Source organism: Sebastes fasciatus, chromosome 17 (genome assembly GCF_043250625.1).
Source record: "Sebastes fasciatus isolate fSebFas1 chromosome 17, fSebFas1.pri, whole genome shotgun sequence".
Taxonomy (NCBI): Eukaryota; Metazoa; Chordata; class Actinopteri; order Perciformes; family Sebastidae; genus Sebastes; species Sebastes fasciatus.
This window is the reverse complement of record NC_133811.1, coordinates 21,150,302-21,167,376: the sequence shown is the minus strand read 5'-3', so window position 1 is coordinate 21,167,376 and position 17,075 is coordinate 21,150,302. Positions and strand designations below refer to the sequence as shown.

At 40.0% G+C, this 17,075-nt stretch overlaps 1 long non-coding RNA gene across 1 annotated transcript; it reads right to left on the bottom strand.

Moving 5' to 3' along the window:
• Positions 1 to 229: 229 nt before the first annotated feature.
• On the bottom strand, positions 230 to 16,874 carry LOC141754566 (uncharacterized). The gene is made up of 2 exons (XR_012590676.1): positions 16,728 to 16,874; positions 230 to 1,008 (listed from the first exon to the last, which is right to left on the bottom strand). It is a non-coding gene; the product is annotated as an uncharacterized LOC141754566 (long non-coding RNA).
• Between the last annotated feature and the right edge of the window lie 201 nt (positions 16,875 to 17,075).

The window sequence follows — 17,075 nt, the reverse complement described above, 5'->3', positions numbered from 1 at the left end:
TGCAATCTGCAACCTCACCGCTAGATACTGTTGAATCCTACACACTGCACCTTTAATAGAAAATTCATTGTAGAAACTGTCAGTTGTCTAAGCCTTGATCTTAGTTGATGTTGCCTGATAATCAGACCAACTTGCCATATCCTTCAAACTTGTCTCCTTAAAATTGCATATAACAAGTAGTTTGTTTTGACAGCTACATTTTGAGTAAACGTTATTTCTGCCAGGATTATGTTGGTGGTGACGGTTTTTTTTTCTCTCCAGGGAACAAAGTTTGTAATTATGTTTACAGTAGGTAACAAAAGCTCATGGTTTCGGTTATATATTAATTACGAGATCACATTGTGCCTCCCTTTTTACTTTCTCAATATTTAACCAAGACCGCGATCTTACCCCTAATCTTTACCACGTGCTGTGAAAACCTAAACATAATCATACAAATGCTGATATTGTAGTGAAAACGAATTGTCAGTGAACATTTTGCTCTTATGTTCATTGATATTTGAAATGTTAAATTTAATATTTTGTGGTAAAGGCTTTGATGTAGTCTGCACCCTTCAGACAATGTCACAGAAGGATTAAGACCGTGGAAGGAGAAAATACAAAGTTCAGAATGACTTTGGTTGTTTAAGTTTGAAGGCCTAAAATTCAGTTAACTGGTCCACACAGCCTCCCATTAACTGAGCAGACCTGAGCTGACTTAACTCGACTTTGTGTGACAGAGTTGAATGACTCTGAGCTGAGAGACTGCAAAGAAAAAAAAAAGCCCTCGAAAGTGCTCAACCCTAAAACCATTAAAGCATGTCTTTCTAAAACTTTCCTGTCATTTATTCCTCATTTATCCTCTGATCCCCTCTTCTGTTGTCTCTGCTCCTCCAGAGTCTGTTCGCCGCTCTGCTGGGGTACGTTCTCCTAATTTATCCCTTCCTCCTCCAACCCCTCCTCCTCCTCCTCCCTTCAGTCCTGTCCTGGGCCCCTTGTGTCACGGAAATCCTTTGTTCCCCCTGCGTCCTATAACACATGCACACACACATGAACACAGATGGAGTGAGTCAGTCTATTTCAGCAGTCTCAACGAACAATGATGGTCTTTTGTTGGAGAGTTGTCTGACAAAATGAGGAAAGTGAGCAGAGATATATCTGAGTCAAAAAAATAATAGAAATATTTCATAAAAAGTCATGGGCAAAGAAATTAAATACCCTGATGAAAAAACATAATGATTAGTAATAAAGATAAAAAATAAATAAAAAAATTTAATAATGGCATCAAAGCCTTTTATCCCTTATCATTAATTTGGTCTTTCTTTTTTTAAAACCTTCAGGTTGGTCTGTATGGGGTATCTGGCGATTACACACATAACTTCTGCCTTTTATCTTTGTCTCAGACGAAGGGGAGACCAAGATATGTCACTACAGTAGATAGAGTATAACTCAATGGAAGAACTGCGTGGCTCTGCAACTCTGTGACACTGGAATCAGCAGTATCACAGAGAGGTTCACTGGAAATGAGGAAAAAGTGACGGAGAAGGATTGGCCGACGCATGTGTACGTGCATTTGTGCCAAACTTCTATATGACATTCTCCTCTGATCCGTTTACCGTCTTAGCTGACCAAGAAATTCCTGTGCAATAATCCGCCCACTGTAGAGAATGTAAGATTAAAATTCGATATAAATAAATTGACATTGACGACAGGATATGATACAGCTCTATCATCTGCCCCGTATCACTGCGTGTGTGGATGAGTCATTTTTCAAAGAGGACCCAAAATTACTTCATGGTCTTCTGTCTGTCCTGGCAATGACGTCCTGTTTTTTGGGTGTGAAACTGTAGGACTTTGAGAAATGCTTAAATTTCTCCCACAAACATTTGACACAAAACCTTCTGGTGCATTTAAAGCTCCAAATCAGGATTTACAATTGAGGGAAAATGCCAAAAAAAACACTGTCTTGCCTTATAGAAGTAATTTTAATGAATGGTATTTGTCAGTGCTAACCTCTGTGGCAAATAAATAGCAAATTTCCTGTGACTGCTTCACAATTAAAGCCACCCCTTGTTTCGACAGTTACATGCATGCATCGTTTGCTGTGCCACTAACAATAAAAACTACTATATAGAGCGATAATGATGAATAGAAATACAATGAATGGTTATTGCAGACATGAAAAATCTTGACATACAATATTACAATCTTATGGATTTTAACTTTAAAGGTGCAATGTGTAAGTTATAGACAGAATTTGAGTTAAAAACATTAAAAATGTTTTATCAAAGTCATCTACTGTATGAATTGTGTTGCAGAGATATCTATCTAAACTAGTATACTAACCGACTATAGCCCCAGCCCGTCCTGTCTTGTAATACTTATACTTATTCCTTGAGGCGATAGTGAATCACTGTAGCGCCGGTCTGCCCTCAGTCCAACATGAGAGGATGAAGAAATATAGCTGCCCCGAGGGCTTGTTAATAATACATCCATGATCTTTGTGCGTTTATGATAGTTTGTTTGTTGGATTAAATTCAAAGTGCCAGAAATGAGAAAATGTCTCAAACCCTTGCCTAATCCTCTCTGCCACCAGGAGACCACTTCGCCGGGAATAGAGCGTGTGGCAGCTTCGGGAGACAGACTGACCTTCCGTTAGCAGTTAGCTTGAATTCAGCCAGCGGCGCAAACCCGAGCACCCCCCGGGGGACTGCCCCGACTTCCCACCGAATCAGCAAACTTTGTGTTGCTGCCGATACACAGGTTAGAACCAGTGCTCCACCAGCCCACTGCGACTCCCGATGCTGGAGATTTCACCAGCTGAATCCAAGCTGCCACAGCCACCAGCTGAGCCACCGCACACTCCCCCCTTTTAAATAACTTAAACTTAAACTTGTCATATACATACATGAAATTCAGCCTCTGCATTTAACCCATCCTAAGCATTTTAGGAGCAGTGGACTGCTGTTTAGCACTCGAGGAGCAACTTTGGGTTCAATGTCTCGCTCAAGGACACAACATGCAGACAGTAGGAGCCGGGGATTGAGCCGCCAACCTTGTGGTTAAAGGACAACCCTGCGCTATAACCGTCCTGCTTGGTGAGGCAGTCCCCCGTTGGCGGGGAGGACGAAAGGAAAACACAATTCATTCGCTCGTCTCCGCCACCCTGGACCCAAGCCGATAAACAAACGTTTCTAAACGCCCCCGCTTAAGTGCACAGTAAACACGCAGATAAACTAAAGGCCGATGCTACATGTGAATTTTCGAAGATAGCAGTGTTATTTTGACTGGCTGAGTTTCAGCAGTTTGGTTGAATTTTGCGTATTCTTGCCCTGCTTTTTAAAAAAAAAAAATTATAATCGATGACTGTAAATTTAGATTGTATGGACCCAGTCGTAGATGTGAAATGCTGACCCCTATTTCTTTAGAGCATGTGGCTACGGATTACACAGTGCACCTTTAATCAAACATATAGAGATGTAGAACTCAGCAGCACTAAGATTGAGAACAGAGTATGAGGAAATTTGATTTGGCTTTTGATGGATTTGGTTTTTTACATCAATGTATATTATGATCACACATGACCAGAAAATGTCCGAATCTCCTGTGGCTCTTTGAATCAAATCAGCTGTCAGTCTGCTTTCAAATCATCAGGTGCAGGACTTAGATCTTATCTTCCTGTTGACAGTGCTTTGTGCTGAAAAAGGGATGTGCCAAATTAGCGAGGAGGTATGTGAGCTGCTGATATGAACTGACCTGATTTGAGCATTTTGTCTGTGATCACAGAGCTCCCCGGAGGTTTACCCAAAGACATATTTTTCTTTGTGAAATCGGTGGTATTTGTGTTCGCTCCGTGGCAGCGTTACTTCTTCATGCTCTGTGTTTCTTCACTTTGCTTGAATACAAATTGCCTCTATTGTGTCCAAACTGTGTAAAAATGATGACAATACAAGCTTGACTACAACTGGTGGCTTGTTTTGGTCCCAAACAATGCAGATCATAGAAACAGCTTATTTTTCTGCTGTCAGGTGAAAACTTTCTATCACCAGAGTACCAATTTTGGTGATTTTTATGTTTTCAGAGAAGTACTGTAGAAAAACAACATGCTCCTTTGTGAATTTAGAAAATTCTCCAACTATAGTTGGATTATAACCTATCAGCCAATTAGACTTTTGTCAGGCTATTAAATAGGCGTTATCAGTCGCTATAAACCCCATAGATGTGGGTCAGTAGGGGCCTACTACACCCACTTGTAGGTTTTATCATCTATTCACATGGTAGATCACCGAAAGAAGGAGAAGTGAAAGTCAGGCGCCGTAGTATAGACAATATGAAACTCCATAAGGGGTGGAGGTTGGGGACGATTCATGGGACACAAAACAGAGGACTTTCACCCAGGAGACCGGAGTTAGCATCCTGTGTGAAAGCAACAATGTGTAGTTGTCTTTGTGTTTGTAGTTGTTAGTCAGTGTTAATTAATTAGTGTAACTTAGTGTTTTTTTGTTGCCTTAACCTAAAGAAGTTGTAGTTTTATTGCCCAAACCTAAAGAAGTTGTAGTTTTGTTGCCTAAACCTAAAGAAGCCTTTTTGTTTGTGTTCAAAACGTTTCATTCAGTTTTACATGTTAGAACGTGTTGCTTTTAAGTTTCACTTTCACTTTTACAACGTAGTAGGCGTAGGCCCCTAATGACCCACATCTATGGTGCTTATAGCGACAGATAACGCTTATTTAATGGCCTGATAACAGTTGAATTGGGTGCACCTTTCAATCCACAGTGATGAAGATTAAAATGAGGCTGATTTTTAGTGAAAAGTTTTCAACTTCCCCTAATTCAATGTGGCCTAAATACAAATAGGCTACACAGATTGTATTCATTTTTACTGACATTATAAACAAAACCTCACGCATTCATTTGAGGGAGAAGGTAGTAATTAATAAAAAAATCTAGGGAGAATAAAAAACCCTGAAACAGAACAAAGCCAGACGTGTGCCCACAGTGTTTCATTAGGGAACGCCACGACTGCAAACATACTGTTGCTCGCACAAACACAACAACAGCTTAACAAGATAGCACAGGAGGTTTAACAAGCAGGTTACTTCCTTGCCTCTCGGGCTGATAAAAATGTGTGTTTCCATGGCAACAAAGCATTGTTATTTTACAATCCACTCTTAACTGTCACCCCTTCAACTTTTTTCCTGCGTCTCCTATTTCTCTGTTCCTTCCATCACAGCATCCCCTGCTTTTTTATCCCGCAGTGTTTATCCTTTTATCTTGACCTGCATCTCTGTCTCCCTCTCTTTCTCTCTCTCATCTCTCCATCCTGGCCCCCTTTCTCTTCTTCCCTCTCCTTCATGTTTCTCTCTCTGCTTCTCTTTTCCTCTACCCATCTCTACTTCCTTCATTATAAAGCTAAGAGGATTTGGTGGTGTGTGTGTGTGTGTATGTGTGTGTGCGGTGTCCCTAGACCCAATTAACCCCCTGAATCTCTTCCCTCTGCTGAGTTGTTGCACAAAACGAGAGACAATTTAAATAACTAGCTTTAGGTGTGACGTTTTCATGTTTGTAAATGGAGCTTAATTGTCCGAGGTCACGGGAGGAGCATCACGCCAATTGTCTTTTCACTCATATGAAGGTTAACGTGTTGACACAGCTGAGACCGGAGCTAAAATAGATCTGCATGCGGCTTCAAATCAGCGGCGGATTGCTTTACAAATATCACAGTTTGATATCTTTTCATCACAAGAGCATCACTGCCAATCAAAAAAAACGCTTCGCTTTGCTTGTTACCCCTCTAATTTTAGCTGATTTTCAGTTACTCATCTTATTCCCTTTGAATTCTGGAGAGGTGACATCGACTCCACTTGACTAACTTTGTGAGACGCAGCCTTTGAAGAAGTCTTAATTTACACAACAGCAGGGTGGGTAAATGTATCACCGGTGCTCCTGCTGGTTGCATTCATTCCAATTAGAAAGTAGACGTTCAATAGGAAATAGAAATATTGTTTAAGTGAGTGCGTTCAAGCAGAAGAACCCCTGTTGAAAATAATAAAGGAAATGTGTATTAAATCTTAGTAGAGCATAAATCATTATCACTACAGGAATATTGGTTTAATGGGAAATTAAATCACTGTAATTTTGAATGTTTTACATACGTATTATTTTTTCTAAATGTATATCTTGTTATGGAGATTTCTATTTTTTTCTCACTGAGTCAGAAGTCAGCTGCTATTATCATTTCTTATCATTTTATGGCACCACGGGACCATGCACTGACACATACACACAAACACGCGCACACACATCAAGGAGTCTAGAGGCTACTGAAGGTATCAGGTGTAAGCCAGCTGCGAACAGACTGGTTAATAAGCCGCCTTTGTTTGAATTAATGACTCATAAACCTGTCCATCTATCTATCCGTCTATCTGTCGGTGAACATGTGTTGTCCCAGACTTGGGTTCATAAAGGTGATTTTCACGCCCAGAAGGGAATAATAAACATCAGCATATGTTAAAAATTATCCTTGATCAGCTTTATATAAGACTTTTGTAGGTAGAAACAGTCCAAAATCTGCGTAAAACTTTGGCTTACAATTTGATTTAAATGTTAACGTTTGATGTCATAATCATTTTTACAATAGAAAACTGTTATTACCTGTTAATGGCTTTTCTTGAACTTTAAACTGTCAATATCTGGCACCTACAGTACATTATTGGTGGAGAATTACATCAGCGATGTCGTAAGACGTTCAGATCATTGTGTAATGGCAAATTCAATTTAGGGTAAAGAGATAAAATGACATTGCAGAGAGCCGAGAAACACAAAATCCAAGAAACATACTTATCCTTGACAGTGCGAAGACTTTAATCATTGAAATGTGAACAGATTGTTGAAAATGAATCCTTACTGCTGTTAGAAAACGTTCTAGAGTGATCTAATTTGCTGCTGTTCATTCTTTACTCTGACAGAGAGCTATGCTTTACCTTTCATTTAAAATCTTTTCTTACTTGTGCAAGCCACAGAAGGGTTGTTCTTGCCGATTATTTAATTGTACTAGTGCGGTGCCCGTGTAGAGCGTGTGCCCGTCCAGAACGGGCCAATTGTTACAGTGCCAACTATTGGCCAAATGGCACCAAACTTGCCATGGTCACTTAAACATCATATCTATACCTGTCCACGAAATGTAGTTTCCATATTACAAAGTGTTCAGGAGATATAACAATTTCTGTAACAGTCTACAATTCTACAATTTCATTTAGCAAACGCTTTTGTCCAAAGCGCTGTACATCTGAGAGTTCGTACAACACAAGCAGGGATCTAGATAGGAGGGAACAACTTGAATAAGTGCCAACAACAGCTTCAAGTCCGATCGGACACAGGCGCCGACAGGAAGTGCACTGAGGCAACGCACAGGGTTTATAGAAGCTGATTTTGTATTATTTTTTGTCATCATTATTATCATCATTATTATCATCATTAACAACATCAACAACGTCATCAATATCATCATCATCAATATCATCGTCATCTACATTATCAATAGCATCAATGTCATTAGGTGTGGAGGTGTTCATGAAAGAGCTGGGTCTCTAGCTTTTTCCTTTTCCCACAGCATTTGAGCTAACTTTGAGGGCCAGCTATAGCAAAACTTTATGGAACAACAAAAATTCATCATCATCATCATCATTTTCTGCCTTGGTCCAGAGATGTCCTGTACCAAATTTGGTGATGATTCCTCAAAATATGTAGTAGACAAAATTTTTTTTATCTTATTTGCATAAAATAGCTGAAAATCAGTCTAGACGCAAATGCAATTTTGTTTCGGAGACTTACGGTTTAAAAGTTACAGGCCAAAACGTTCATTGATATAGCGCCACCATCTGGCCAGATTGCTCCACATTCGACACTGCACTCCGTTGAGTCCTGAGCAATACACCCGCCAAGAATGAAGTAGATCGGATGGGCGATTCTCGATATATGCGAAGGACATGCAGAATAGTCGCAAGCACAGCTTTCTGTCCATGTAGTGAAGACTGAAGAGAGATCACCAACAAGTTATATCATGTATTAGAAACTTTCCAAGCAGAGCAGGGGATTCATTATGTCTATTCTGCTCCCAGTTTAATATCAGCCCTCGCACAATCAAGGCATTTCCTCCATTTCCATTGAATCAGTGTTTCATTGTCACAGATAGCAAAATTGCAATATTATTGGTTCTGTTAAAATTGCAATTTCATCGCATTTTTTAAGCAATAGAATTGAATTAGCCGTTACGGGATGACTCAGAGATGACTTTAAAAATGTTCAGGGAGTATAATTGTACAATGTCAACGTGTTAAACATTTACTGCAAATGGTTCATGTGTCATCACTTGTTTGAGGGTATCGGGTGGCTCCATTTATACGGACCTAATTATCTGTCTGACATTTATAACATTTACACTGTCTCTCGTCCACATGCCCGATCATCTAAAAGTCATAAATTAAGCTAACCAGATTCAAAGTTTACTGCCTCTAAAATCTGGACATGCGTCACATACTTTAGTTCTGCAGTAAGAAAATGAAACACATTGTAAAGTGCACTGAGAGACGCTGCATTTCAGTGATATAACTCTATAACCCCACAGTCCCCACATGGGTATCAGCTGTCTTATATCAACCTGCTATAATGACACACATGTGCCTAGTTAATATGGACCCAGCTATCCGTCCTGCTGCTCTCTATCCACCTCTCTCCTGCTGTACATTTAGATTTCAGCCAATTATTTTAAATATGGTCAGAGTATTTGTCCACAAAGATTTAGCTTATTTCGAGTACTAATAGAGGTATACTGTCCCTTCTCTAGAGCCCCAAATAATGCCTGGGTCAGGCAGTTCTCATACAGCGTTCGTAGCTTTAGCTACGAAAAGTAATGCACTGTAATTCGTGTATATCCCACAAAATCAATTTGTGTGTAATCCAAGTCATCGTGAACTAGGAAGTATAAAGAGCTACAAACGGTGTGTATGGTGGAGGTCAGGGTGGATGGGTAGGTAAAAACAGACTTTTGCCCAGGACACCGGTGTTCGTACCGCGTTTGAAACCAGAAGTCAACGTTGATTTACTCTCACATTATTTCTATAATTTTAACCCAGACGTTGATTTATTTATCACGTAACTTCCGGACTTAAGTAACGCCACTTCCATGATTATTTTAACTCAGAAGTTGATTTATTTGTCATGTAACTTCGGTACTTAAGTAACGTCACTTCTGTGGTTATTTTTACCCAGACATTGATTTATTCGTCATGTAACTTCTGTACTTAAGTAACGCCACTTCCGTAGTTAGTTTAGTTTTCCTAAACATAACAACATTGTTTTGAAAAATGAGGAATAACTTTTCGTAAGATATCGTACGAACCGTTGCATGAGGATACGTTGCCTGTATCATCCCCTCAGGTCCAGAGTTATAGTGATGATGATGATGATGATGTGTGATGATGATTCCTGTTGGACAAGTTAATTTTTTGATTTCCCATGTCCACAAGTAGGTCAGAGGTCAGGGTCAACAACAAGAGCAGCACCCTCCCCCCCTCAATCAGGAGAGACTTGAAAGTCTTGCTCCAGGACACTATCATTCACGTTTGAACTTCGCTCTACCTCCGTGTACCCTTCTTGTCAGATTAGTTAGTTATCACATTGCTGTCATATCAGTTCAGATCTAAATGTAGATTTTTGTCTCTCATCTCTCCTCTGTCTCTCATCTCTTCTGTCTCTTCTGCCTCATCTGATAAAACAGATATGATATTAGATCATTCTCGGGGTGCAGTAGTCATCTTGAGGGTATCAGGTGCTCTGCGTGGCCCTACCCTAATGAGCCACATGTGACCAGTTAAGAAGGACCCATCTGATCTGCCCATTCGCCTCATTACCGCCCAATACATATTAATGTCCAGGGTCACATCTTATACATACAACATACATATTCATAGCACACATGCAGGGTCATATATGTATCTTAATGACACGGACATGGCGGGTTTACTGGTGATATTTTGTTCTCTTCGTCTCTGTTTTGTTTTATTATGGCCAGCTGTGTGCTGCTCATTTTTTTTTTTTTTAACTTCTATTGTATTTTGTGCCATGACATATGTCTGGCCACTATTTGACTGAGTTGAAATACAGTACATTACTTTGAATAAAGGCAGTTGTTCTTAAATCTTTTGACTTGCAACCTCTGAAAACAAAGCAGTGTCTACTTGTGTGGAGCAGGGATTTTTCCTCCTTGTTTTGTTTTATTTTAAGGATTTATAGAGGCCTTAAGTTATAAAAGATATCCAGTATTTCATATCCCTTTAATCATCTTGTGAGATTTATCTTTGGTGTTATGAGGAGTGTTATGGATAACAGTAGGTCACAGAGGAGCCAACGTGCACACCTCATCAATAAAGCCTTGTACGGACCTGAGGGTCATACAAGGTGAAAGGTTGAACCAGCTCCTTTGGAGGCAATGTTTGAGGTGGAAAAGGAAAAAGCAAGTAAACATACTCAGAGTCTGTACAGGTATAAGAGAAACAGCCACACGAACATCTCCGGACAGCTTTGTGCTTGTTTGCCTACGTGCAGCTCAGCGCATGTTCCAGCCTTTAAACAGCGCTCTCCACCGCCATCATTAAAACAAGAAATGAGGGAATATCTTTTGTGGAAATGCCATCTTGTAGAATCTATGACAAGAACATATAGAGAAGCACTCTCAGCCATGTGAATCACAACTTTTGTTTGTCAGGATCAAAAGTAAAAGTTGTTTTAAATCCTGAAAATGCCGTAAGGAGGAGGTCGGGGTGGTTGGGTCAACAAAGGTGGTTTGACTTTGACTGTTGCCTTCTTCCTTCTCACAAAAGCCAATGTTGTTTTCTTTTAACCGTGATTATGATCTTTCTTTAACCTCACACAAGTAGTTTTTGTGCTTAAACCGAAACCTAACCACAGCAGTTGCAGATCAGAAAACAGTCATCTGAATCCTTTTTGTATTGATCAGTTACAGTTTACGGTTTTAAAAGGCTCTCACTGATGGGTTGTTTTGGAAGACAGAAGTTTGAGAGACTTTAAGGTGCAGTGTGTAGGATTTGGAGGCATCTAGTGATGAGCGGTGAAAATGGCCCTATAGAGAAGCGACGTCGAAAACACGAAAACACGATTCTTATTTTCAGGTGATTATACACTAAAGAAAACGTATGTCATATTCCATTTCTGCCAATAGATCCCCGTAAACGTTATACACTGTTCCTTTAATAAGACACTTGATGTTGCTTCTTTATTTAAACTTGTCACCCATCTGTAACAGTTCCATGATAAGCCTTCATCAACATTAACTGCCCCGCTATCAAGTATTGTAAGTACTAGACAAGCAGATGTATAATTAGAATGAAAATGTTTTTTCCCATTGGCTCTCAAGTCCTGGTCATCCATTACTACCTTTATCTATCCACTGTGACAGTTATGTTAGTGTGAGCTGCTTCTCTCTCCTTACATTTAAACCCCTGTTTGACCTTCCATTTGTCCTCTATAAGTGGTTTTTCCTCTTTATTTCTCTCTGTTTCATTCCCTCTCTTTGTTTTTCTGTCTGTCTTTCCCCCACCCTTCTGTTTTCTCTCCTCCCTCCTGCCCTCTATCTCTCTTTCTGTTTACAAACCCTTTCATCTGGATATTGCTTTATATGTAAAAACCCTTCTATTTGAATGGAGTTTTATTTAAAACCCTGTCATTTAAATAGCTCTTTAAAAGACAGAGGAATGAAAAGTCAACAAGGACCCTTCGATTGTGTTTCCTGACAGGACACACACACACACACACACACACACACACACACACACGCACACACACAAATGCTCTCACACCGCCTGCCTGTCTACATGCATCCGAGTCCATTATTATGCTAATGAGTCTCCAGTCTCCACATGTCCCCACACAATCTAACACACACACACACACACACACACACACACACACACACACACAGATACATTTCGCTGAGCTCAGCAGTATAGCTGCACTCGCAGGCTAGCAGGAAAAATAACGAAGAGTGGACAATTTCACCGTCATAGAAATAGACCAGATAGAGTTGGTATTTCCTGTTGTGTCTGAGTCATCGATCGGCACAGAAAGACAATCAGTGGGAGAATCACACACGACCCCCGCCAACGGATACCTTTCAATTTCTGCATTTCTCTCTCTCTGTGCAGTCAAGACACTATACCTTTTTTTTTACATTGAACGCCACTGGTAATTTTGCTAAACAAGTATATGCAGGTGGGCAGTTGACACCATAGACTGTATAAAACGTAGATGTATCGTTGATGAGTTAAGGTATAAAGAATAATCTTTCTTTTTATAAATGCACAGTGCATTTAAATGTTTTGTGGGTCTAATTTGAGATAAATTCATATTGAAAGTCACTAATTTTTAAACCTGCAATTTTGTTTTTTGGCCACTTGGGGGCAGCGGAAACATGTTGTGAACACAACATTGACATAACATCACTTTTTAAGTTGATATGGCTAATTAGTTGTTATGCCGGTGTCAACGTATCCTCATATAACCGTTCGTATTATATCTTGTGGAAAAAATATTCCTCCTTTTTCGTGCGTTTTCCTACGAATGTCCAGCAACACGTGTCGATTTTCCGTTCATTATATCCATACAGTCTTTTCACAATAAACTTAATGACAAATAAATCAACGTTGACTTCTGGTTTCACAAGGGGTACAAAAGTCAGGTGTTTTTGACCTACCCATCCACCCCGACCTCCTCCCTACGTCGCACTTTATACTTCCTGCTTCCCGATTATGTGGATTACATACAAATTGATTTTGTAGGATATATATATGTCTTACAGTGCATTACTTTTCCTAGGTATAGCTACGAACAGTCTGCCTTTGTGCATCTGATGAAAGTCTGCTTTCTTTTTGCTCTTTTCTTACTAAATGCTCCACTATGTTCACCAGCTAGTCATGGTTTTTGGTTAGAATGACCTTGTTGATGTTAGCAAAGCATCGGGGTTTGGGTTAAAATGACTAGGTTACTTTATTAAGGTTAGGGGAGCTTCGTTGTCATGGTTACAATAAATACGTGGTTAAGGTTATAGAACAACTGTGGTCATGCTTTAAAAAACAATCACTGTCGGTTAGAAAAGTGAAAGAACCGTCTGTCTGCCGTGTCAAAGTCCAATGTTTTGTTGACCCATCCATCCACCTTGACCTCCTCCCTATGCAGACTTTGTGATGACGTCATCTGACTTCTTCCTGCGCTCTCGTCATAATTACTACAGTCACTAGAGGGCTTTGTCACTTCAACGTAAACATGTCATTTTGGGGCTGAAACAACTGATGATCTCATTCTTCTTGAGAGGACAGTCTCACCTTTTTGTGCTGTGCATGTAACGTACAATAGGCGAGAGTTGACGAAAGCAGCGAGACCCGACTATACAGTATATATGTGTGGGCCGGACAACCAATACCATGAGCTAAAAACAACTAAAAGGGGTTGAAAACTGCATTGGGGTGCAGAGTCGGATGTTGACTCTCAGTGGGATTGGTACTACAAACAATCCCTTTCATGTTGCACAGGGAAAAACAGGGTTTAAAATAGGGCAGGTTTAACTAAAAATCAAAAGTCCAATGTAAATGTGATGTATTGATCCCATTTAGGAAAATCCCTTGAATTTTGGAGCCTTTTTAGAGCCTCAAACCACTTGCTCAAACACATACTATTAGTGCACTGTATCTATTATTATACAGTCCATCTGAGAGTAAACAACAAAACCCCTTCAATACCGTGCATCGACACATAAATAAAGCAGCAACGGTAAGTGACAACCAAAGAGACAGACAGACTGAGAAGTTAAAAAGCAATACTCTACAATGCACTTAACTACACATGAGTTTTAAAAAAGACACACAAACTCACACACACACACACAGACATACTCCATCTGTCTCGCTCACACATTTATCAATGAAGTATAAAAATAGGTTAACTCCAAGGACCTCACAGAATAGAACTTACATAAACGCACACGTCACTGCATTACATCACACATCATCATCCTGCCCGCCTGGATGTGTATGAATGGGGGTAGGGCTTTGCATGAGTGTGTGTGTGTGTGTGTGTGTGTGTGTGTGTGTGTCTGGCTGGAGGGACAAGTCTGTTTGTTTGAGTGTGTAAACACCAAAAGAGTGCATCATCACTCTGTACCATGTCTCTTTCCCTCTGACACACAAATGAATATTGTGTAACACAAAGTACTACATGAAGCTCCGACAGTGTCATCCTTCTCTCTCTCTCTTTCTCTGTGAAACACCATTCAGTAAAAACACCTTCACCTCAGTTACATTAACTAAACTCATTGGCTAATGCTGAGTCTGGATTTTTAGTGCAGAAGATCTGATTGGCCCAGGGGGAGCACTGATTTGCATAAAGGGAACTCAATTGGTCGACTGCAGTGTAAAAGCATTGACCTGTGTTCAGTGCCACAAGAAGTTGGTTTTCAGGCTGATTTGATGGTTCTCAGTCACTGAGAAAGGCTAGAATCAGTAGGCGGGAGGGTGATTTTTTTTTTCTGCAGACCAACAGTTACCTTTGCATTTACAGTTTGTAAACATGATGTGGATATATCAGAGAAATCATGGTTACAGTGTAAGGTATCCTCATACAACGGTTCATATGATATCGTATTTATTTTTCGTGCTATGAATGTCCAGCAACACAAGCGTGACTTGCTTATGTGCATGGCGTAAGTACATCAGTTCAACTGCATTGTCAATTTTGATTCGAGGGAAATGTATTTTTTCCCTGATTACAGACTCGGTTTTAAACACGTGGTTAACAACAAAATTACCTGGTTATGTTTAGGCAACAAAACTCCTTGGTTAGTTTTAGGAAAACGTCATAGTTTCGCCTTAAAATAAGTAAGTTTGTTACGTTATTTAAGTTACGGACGTAAATTAAAATAAGTCAGCGTTAACTTTTGTTTTCAAACGGGACACAAACGGCAGCGTCCTGGGTGAAAGTCCTGTGTTTGTGTGACCCACTCCTTCTCCCTATACGCGTCTTCCGTGGACTATGATTACAAACATATTTGTGATACGTCAAAACATACGTAATCAGAAAGAAAATCTGTTTCCCTCGAAACGTAATTGACGATGCAGTTTTGTTGTATGGGAATGTAAATTGTAGGAGACCATGGCTGGTCAGTTATGTAATAAAAGTAAGGTAAAATAAGTCAACACACAGCCAATAGGAACGCTCGATAGAAACGCTCTCTCTGAAATGACCTGAGATTGGCCAAATTCTCCCATTCAGCTAGATTTTTAAATGTCCTATATCGTGCTCATTTTCAGATTCATACTTGTATTTTGTTTTTCTACTAGAACATGTTTACATGCTGTAATGTTAAAGAAAACCCTTTATCTTCCTCATACTGTCTGCCTGAATATACCTGTATTTACCCTCTGTCTGAAACACTCCGTTTTAGTGCATTTCAACGGAATTGCAACGGAATTGCGTTGCGCAACAGCTTGGGTCCATGTTTACTTCCTGTCAGCTGATGTTGTTCACATGCACTGCAAAAGGAAATAAACTGGGACGCATTTAGAATCTTTATGTTTGAAACCGTGTAATGGTCTAAATATTGTAGATTTGTGACATCACAAATGGACAGAAATCCTAACGGCTTGTTTCAAACGCACAATTTCGGAATACGGGCTGTGCGTATTTATCTGTGGATTGAGCGTTTTGATACTTTCACAGTATTTATATAGGACTTAAACCTGCTTTATAATATAAAGGACATGAAAATCTCACTTTTTACAATATGGGACCTTTAACACATTCTTACTCCCAACTCTTCAAATACCTCAGTTTGAAACGCTTGTTTCAAACGCACAATTTATGAATACGGGCTGTGTGTATTTCTCCATATATTGAGCATTTTGATACTTTAACAGTATTTTTATAGCACTCAAACCTACTTTATAATATAAAAGACATAAAAATCTCACTTTTTACAATATGGGATCTTTTAAAGCCTGAAAACAGAGCCATGAGGAGGTGCAGAAGACTAGTTATCTCACTTGATTTACAATATGCTGAAAGGTTATTATGAATTTTTTTTTGCCCAATAATGCTTATTATTATTAATAAATATAAACGTTCTGCCTACTGCAGGTTTAATTTCATTGCCATCAAAAAATCTGTGTGAGCGTGCCCTTTAAACCAACTCATTAAATATCCCTCCCTGCTGGTCCCACAAGACAAGATGCTCTTTTTTTCTCCTTCTTCTTCTGATGAATAAAATTAAGCACTTCCATCTCTCTCTCTCTCTCTCTCTCTCTCTCTCTCTCTCTCTCTCTCGCGCGCGCGCCTATAAAGCGGCAACAGCTGATCTCGTGCATCAGAAAGAGCCGCAGCTCCGAGAGGAGAGGAGAAGAGAGAGAGACAGAGAGAGAGACAGAGAGGAGGAGAGGAGGAGAAGAGAGTGAAGGAGAGAGTTAGGACGACGGGGTGTTCTGGTCTTCCAACTGTAAACCGTTTTTCGAGCAATATTTGTGAGGAACTGTGACGACATTTTGGCTCAGTTTGTGACGTTTTCTGGACTCAACGGTTGTCTTTTTTGAACACCTCCGAACGTTACAACTCGTCACCACTTCTTCTTTTTGAAAGCACCGGTTCAACTAACGGGTTATTCTCGACATTTGAGTTGCGTTGAGTTACCTGCGTGGGAATTTCCACCCGGAGTGTGTCGGCGGAAACTTCTTCTTCTTCTTCTTCTTCTCTCTTTTCTCTCCGGTGCTGAACGGACAGCGGCGGTTGGAGCTGTCCGGTGCTGAAACCAACACAAGACCAACTGGTCTGGTGGAGCTGTCTGCGCGTGCTGAAGAACAACCGTTAGGAGCAACGGTTATTTTTTTGAATTTTGAATTTTGAAAACAACGGAATAACGGACAAGGACAGGAAGTGGTTTATTTATTATTATTTCTGACCTCTCAGAGCTCTACAGGTCTTCCAGTGGCACATTATTGGAGGAAAACAGACTCCCCAGGACTAAAACAATCTGTATTT